Source organism: Siphateles boraxobius, unplaced genomic scaffold (assembly GCF_051911475.1).
Source record: "Siphateles boraxobius isolate OS27281-9 unplaced genomic scaffold, OSU_SipBor_1 6, whole genome shotgun sequence".
Lineage (NCBI taxonomy): Eukaryota > Metazoa > Chordata > Actinopteri > Cypriniformes > Leuciscidae > Siphateles > Siphateles boraxobius.
Genome location: NW_027509186.1, coordinates 1813741 through 1819522, shown reverse-complemented (window position 1 = coordinate 1819522; position 5782 = coordinate 1813741). Strand labels below are relative to the sequence as shown.

Sequence of the window (5782 nt, the reverse complement as noted above, 5' to 3'; positions counted from 1 at the left end):
TGGTCAAACAGGCTGTCAGTGGGACGAATAGGCTGTCCGTGGTCACTGGGCAGGGACACGGGCCGTCACTTAGATTAGCCGTGGACAGACGGGCCGTTCGTGGTCAAACAGGCTGTCAGTGGGACGAATAGGCTGTCCGTAGTCACTGGGCGGGGCCACGGGCCGTCACTTAGATTGGCCGTGGACGGACGGGCCGTTCGTGGTCACATAGGCTGTCAGTGGGACGAATAGGCTGTCCGTGGTCACTGGGCGGTCGGTGGGATGAATAGGCCGTTCGTGGTCACATAGGTGGTCAGTGGGATGAATAGGCTGTTCGTGGTCACACAGGCGGTTAGGGGGACGAATAGGCTGTTCGTGTCAGTGGGCGTGGCCAGGGGCCGTCACTTAGGTTTGCCGTGGGCGAAATGGCCGTTCGTGGTCACACAGGCGGTTAGGGGGACGAATAGGCTGTTCGTGTCAGTGGGCGGGGCCAGGGGCCGTCACCCAGGTTGGCCGTGGGCGAAAAGGCCGTTCGTGGTCACACAGGCGGTCGGTGGGACGAATAGGCTGTTCGTGTCAGTGGGCGTGGCCAGGGGGCTGTTCGCAGGTCACAGGTGGGACGGACGGGCGCTCCGTGGTCGGTGGGTGCGGTCAGGGAATTTCGCGAAAGGGCGGTCAGGGGGACGTGCGTGCGCTCCGTGGACGCCCGCCCGCAACCTGTTCGGCGCGTGTCGAATCGACTGAGGGCGGTCGGCGAGTCGCCCCCCTGTGGCCGATGCCCGGATCGCGGGCGAGGGGGCCGGATTTCGTCGGCACCGTCGGCCGGTCCCCGAAAAATCACCTAGGGGGCGACGCGCGGGGGTCCCCTTCCCTAACCCGGTGGCCTAAAGGGCGAAAGGTCCTAGGTTCGAAACCGAGCAGAAACAGTGGTTGGATTCTGACAGAAAATGTAAACTGTTTGCCACACTAGGTGGGTGAAGCGCTCATTTCCTTTATATCAGTGGTCTCAAACTCAATTCCTGGAGGGCCACAGCTCTGCACAGTTTAGCTCCAACCAGCTCAAACTCACACCTGCAAGGAAGTTTCTAGCAATCCTGAAGACCTTGATTAGCTGAATCAGGTGTGCTTGATTAGGGTTGGAGCAAAACTGTGCAGAGCTCTGGCCCTCCAGGAATTGAGTTTGAGACCACTGCTTTATATGCTTTTTAATAAGCGTGCACCTAAAGATTTATGTCTGCATCCTGAAGATGTGTTTCCGTAGTGAAGTGGTTATCACGTTCGCCTCACACGCGAAAGGTCCCCAGTTCGAAACTGGGCGGAAACTGTGGGTGGTTTTTGCAAAAATTTCGTATGCGATTTTCTGTTGAGCAGGTCAGTACACTTGCAGGGATGTTTGTGGTTTAATCTCTTTAGAAAAGGACAAAAATAAAACAAATGACCATTGAGGTTTCCTGTACAGTAATATAAAATGTTCGGTCTGCCAACAAAATTAGCAGCATTTTGCCATGTTAAAAACACTGGGCAGTCTATAGTTTCAGTCGCTTTTGAACAAGCGTACCCTAGAAGAGGTGGGACTGACATCCACATCAAGTTTCCGTAGTGTAGTGGTTATCACGTTCGCTTTACACGCGACAGGTCCTCAGTTCAAAACTGGGTGGAAACAAGTGGAGGCATGTTAAATATAAATGCTGCAATTCGCTACATAACCCTTGTGAAGGCCATCGTACCAAGGAGCTGTAGGCAGATTGCCATGCCGAATAACCTCTGTTCTGTTGTTGTGGAATTTACAGACTGTCACACTGCTTGCAGGGCAGATTATGGGAAGGAGCCATCTTCTAAAAAGCACATCCCTCTCAACATTAGGTTTCTGTAGTGTAGTGGTCATCACATTCGCCCAACACGTGAAAGCGTAGCGGAAACTCAAATCAACGAAACACCTTTTACAAACCAATCGCAAAGGTTTTATCAAAAGGTGTAATCAGGTAATGGCAATCCGCGAGCTACCTAATATCGTTTAATATGAGGTGTCTTTCAAGGCATAATATCTTAGTAAACCGTAGGGCTCGTTTTATGAAAGCTTGACTTGAAAGTCAATCAGACCCTTTATCAAATGCGTCATTAAATGTGTACGAATCTATAAAGTGATACGAGATCACATAGAGACCAGATACACAATGGTTCACGAACCGTTGAAATTTAAAACAATTTCGAAACAGCTATGACGCGTAACGAAGCCCAGTTTAATAAAATCACGTGACCTTAGCAGTGATACACTCCGAATGATTTGAGACGAATGATTCACCCTGGTGTCAGAGCTTCACGAAGCACGTCTCATAAGAGGGTTAAACCACCCTCTTCTCTCTCTCTTTCTCTCTCTCGACCCCTTCCTCTTGGTTTCACTTTCAGATTGAAACCCAGATACTTTGGGTTTTTATTTGTGTTTCTTTTATTTTTACTTAAATCTACCCCTATTTTATTTTGTGTATTTACACCTGTTGAGCCTGAATAGTCCTATTCAGTTAAATTGAATTTAATTAAATTGGGAATTTAATTAAATCAATTTGCTTAGTCAAGTTCCCCTCTAGTTACCAGAGCTATGAGAACACACAATGTTTACATACATTTTTTTTATTTATTTTTATTTTATTTCAATTTAGTTATTTACGTTTGTTTCAGCCTGAATTCTTATATTCAGCTAAAGAAAAAAAGAAGGGCTTAACTAAATTTGAAATTTAATTAAATTACTTGATACGCTTCCCTTTCCTTTTAGTTTTCTTAGAGCTATAAGGACGTTCTAACTTTACCTTTACCTTATTTTAGATCACTAGTCACTATCCTCATCTTCTCTCTCTCTATAGGATTACAATATCTAGCGACTGTTGTTTCCATAGCGAGTTACACACGTCATTAATATCCTACTTCCTGTCTGTGTTTTACCCATCCTCACTCCTTAGCACCAAGCTAAGTACATGAAGTACGGCTAAACACAAACGCACAGTAGGCCCCAGACAGAACTGGAAACACTTCCCATTGTTTCTTCTTCTTCTTTTGGACCTTGAGATGTCTGATGTGTCCCTGGTAGCTTAGTCTAACAGCAGCATAACCCATAAGTGACTCCTGTTTACCTATGTCTCCTAGCTAAACCTAAATAGGTAAAACACTCCTTTCTTCCTCTTCTTTTCTGGTTTCATCCCATTGTTTTATTTTGGTTTTGCTCTATCTGTTACTCTCGTAGCACAACATGTGAGAAGAACCATCAGCATTTTTGAGTAATAGGTTATGACATGTAAGAGCCCAGTCATCAGTCGATGCTGCTTAAAGCACGTCAACTAAGATACTCAAAACTTTTTTTTTTTGTTGTGTGTGCTCACCAACACTAAATTTTAGCTGCTCCACATAGCCATTCTCCCACACAGATAGCTCACCACCTCTGTAGAAACTTGCATTTGCCTTTGCCATTTCTCTCTCGTGTTCCCACAAGTGTTCCAGTAGGCCTCAGACACCCAGCTCTGCCACCAGGACCACCTGAAGACCCAGCAGAGCAGTGTCATGGACATCCTTCAGCCTGAAGCAGGCAACGACCTGCCACGGCAGAGGAAGGAACAGTTAGGCAACAATGAAAGCAGACGTCTGACACCCAGCCTGAGCCACCAAGAGCTGACCAGCATTATCTTCTCCTTGGCCATGCTCCCGCAGGCCTCAAACAGGAGGTAAATGAACTAACGCTGCCAGCCACAGGACTCCACAGAGAACGAACCCTGCTCAACGGGAGAAGGCACAGGACAGATGCAAGGACCCTGACAGAGCAGAGCAACTGAAAGAGATCATCAGTTTTCAGGCGGACGACAGCTCTGAGCACCTGCAAACCGACGGGTAAAGAACTGTTTCACTCAAAGAACTTAAAGAAATGGTTGAACTCAAAGAGAGCTAAAGCCATCAATGTGCAGCGGAAGTCCGAACACTGACTTAGCGATGCTGTAACATTATTGACGCACTCCATGTGGTCCAAAGAGAGCTGCAACAGTCCAACCCACTGCAAATGGACCACACAAGAAAGATGGACCCTGCTGACCTTCACATTAGCAGCGTAAGCTTCCCCAGCCCTGCACAAAGGGGGGGAGGAGCCAAAGCCCTCGGCTTAACACTTCACCAGACAGTGTCCTGAGAGCCCCTGCAGCTGCAGGAGGAAAAGGTAACTCAGACAATCCCTGAAATGGCACATGAAGTGACACTCAACAATCTCAAGTGAAAGGTCAGAGACATCCCTGCCAATCCACGAGACATTGATTTTCACCTGCAGTCTGCACCTGCAGCCGGTGTGGCACACCGAGACAGACTCCATCTGATCTAGACACATCTAGCCCAGCTGGGCCCTGCCCAAACACCAAGCAGGACAGACCTAGAAGGGCCTGTGCTACCACCACCGACTCCGAACGAGTTTTCTGTGGAACTTACAACGAACCTGTGACGGAGGAGGACACCAGCTTCAAGAAACTTTTCCTCCAAAACCAGTTAGTCACCATATTTTCACCTGCCCCCACGCAATGCCCACTCAACGATGCGTGACCTGATGCAGAAGGCCTCTAACACAGAAGGCCTCCCCAGAAAAGGTTCCTAAGACCCCATTGATTCTGAACTGCAAAGCCAGAAGGCACACAGCATGAAAACAATGCAAGACTCTGCTAAAAAGTCCCTGGTCAACATAGGACATAAAACTTTTAAAGTAGATGAAAATGTGTGCTCAAAGAGCAGCAAGACTCTGCATTAGTAAAAGTAGAATTTTACTGATATAAAGGAAATCTTGAATGGACGTGTAAGCCTCACCTGCCAACAGACTATGCACGACTCTTTTGAAACAAACATTTGCTACATGCTGGTTGAATTGGCACTGCTACACATTAGTTTCCATGACAATGAAGGGTTACAGGAAAACTAGCATGACCTATAGCCCCTTCGTAACTACTGTTATCCTAAAAAAGTGCTTATTTGATCATTCCGATCCAAACGGGACATGATATGCGATACACATTTTGATCACTAGCTGCTGGCTTGTCTAAATGCAGATAAAACGATAGCTGGAATTGACATCTCTACTTAAAATAATAATAATAAAAAATAAAAAAAAAGGGGTCTTAACTGGTATCGGTAATTTCAGCATTAAAGCGTAAGTCTGTTTGACAAAGGAATCTCATCTCAGCGGCATGCAAACTGTACCGGTATTTATTAGTCTGCTTTGGTTGAAGGAATCCAAATTGCAGTATTGCTTAATCTGTTTCTGACGAAGGAATCTCAGTACAGTGTTATATACACGTAGACTTGGGTGATGCTCCCCTTTCTACAAAGTATAGACCTTACAAATTATTGTTAGGTTGATGTAAATTCACCTAAATTTTGGCTGCATCTACAAGCAGAGAGCTACCTAGCGATCAAAACTGTTTACTCGCTGAAAAGTCAGTATTTATGCACGAGATGGACGTAACTATATAGGCTTAGACAAGCTTTGACTTACAGCAAATCTATTTCCTTACTCTGTAAACAAATAGAATAAGTTGCGTACAGTAAAGAGAAGTGTTCCATGAGTAAAATTTGCAAATGCCAAACCACATTTGCATTTTACTGAATGTAACATCAAGTTCTTGAAAGATTTAAAGTATAGGCGCCCCCTTTTAACCCGTTTAAACATGCATAACTCATTTAAAATGTGCGGACATTCTTCATGGACTGTTGAATTGTTCTTACATGCACTGGTTCCCATGACAACGACTTGTCACAGGAAGTGCTAACTCGTGACGTCATCTTGTAA

The 5782-nt window shown here is 45.9% G+C and overlaps 1 non-coding gene across 1 annotated transcript; it reads left to right on the top strand.

The window, feature by feature from the left end:
* Window positions 1-1230: 1230 nt before the first annotated feature.
* trnav-cac (transfer RNA valine (anticodon CAC)) lies at window positions 1231-1303 on the top strand. The gene has a single exon. It is a non-coding gene; the product is annotated as a tRNA-Val (tRNA).
* Window positions 1304-5782: the final 4479 nt, after the last annotated feature.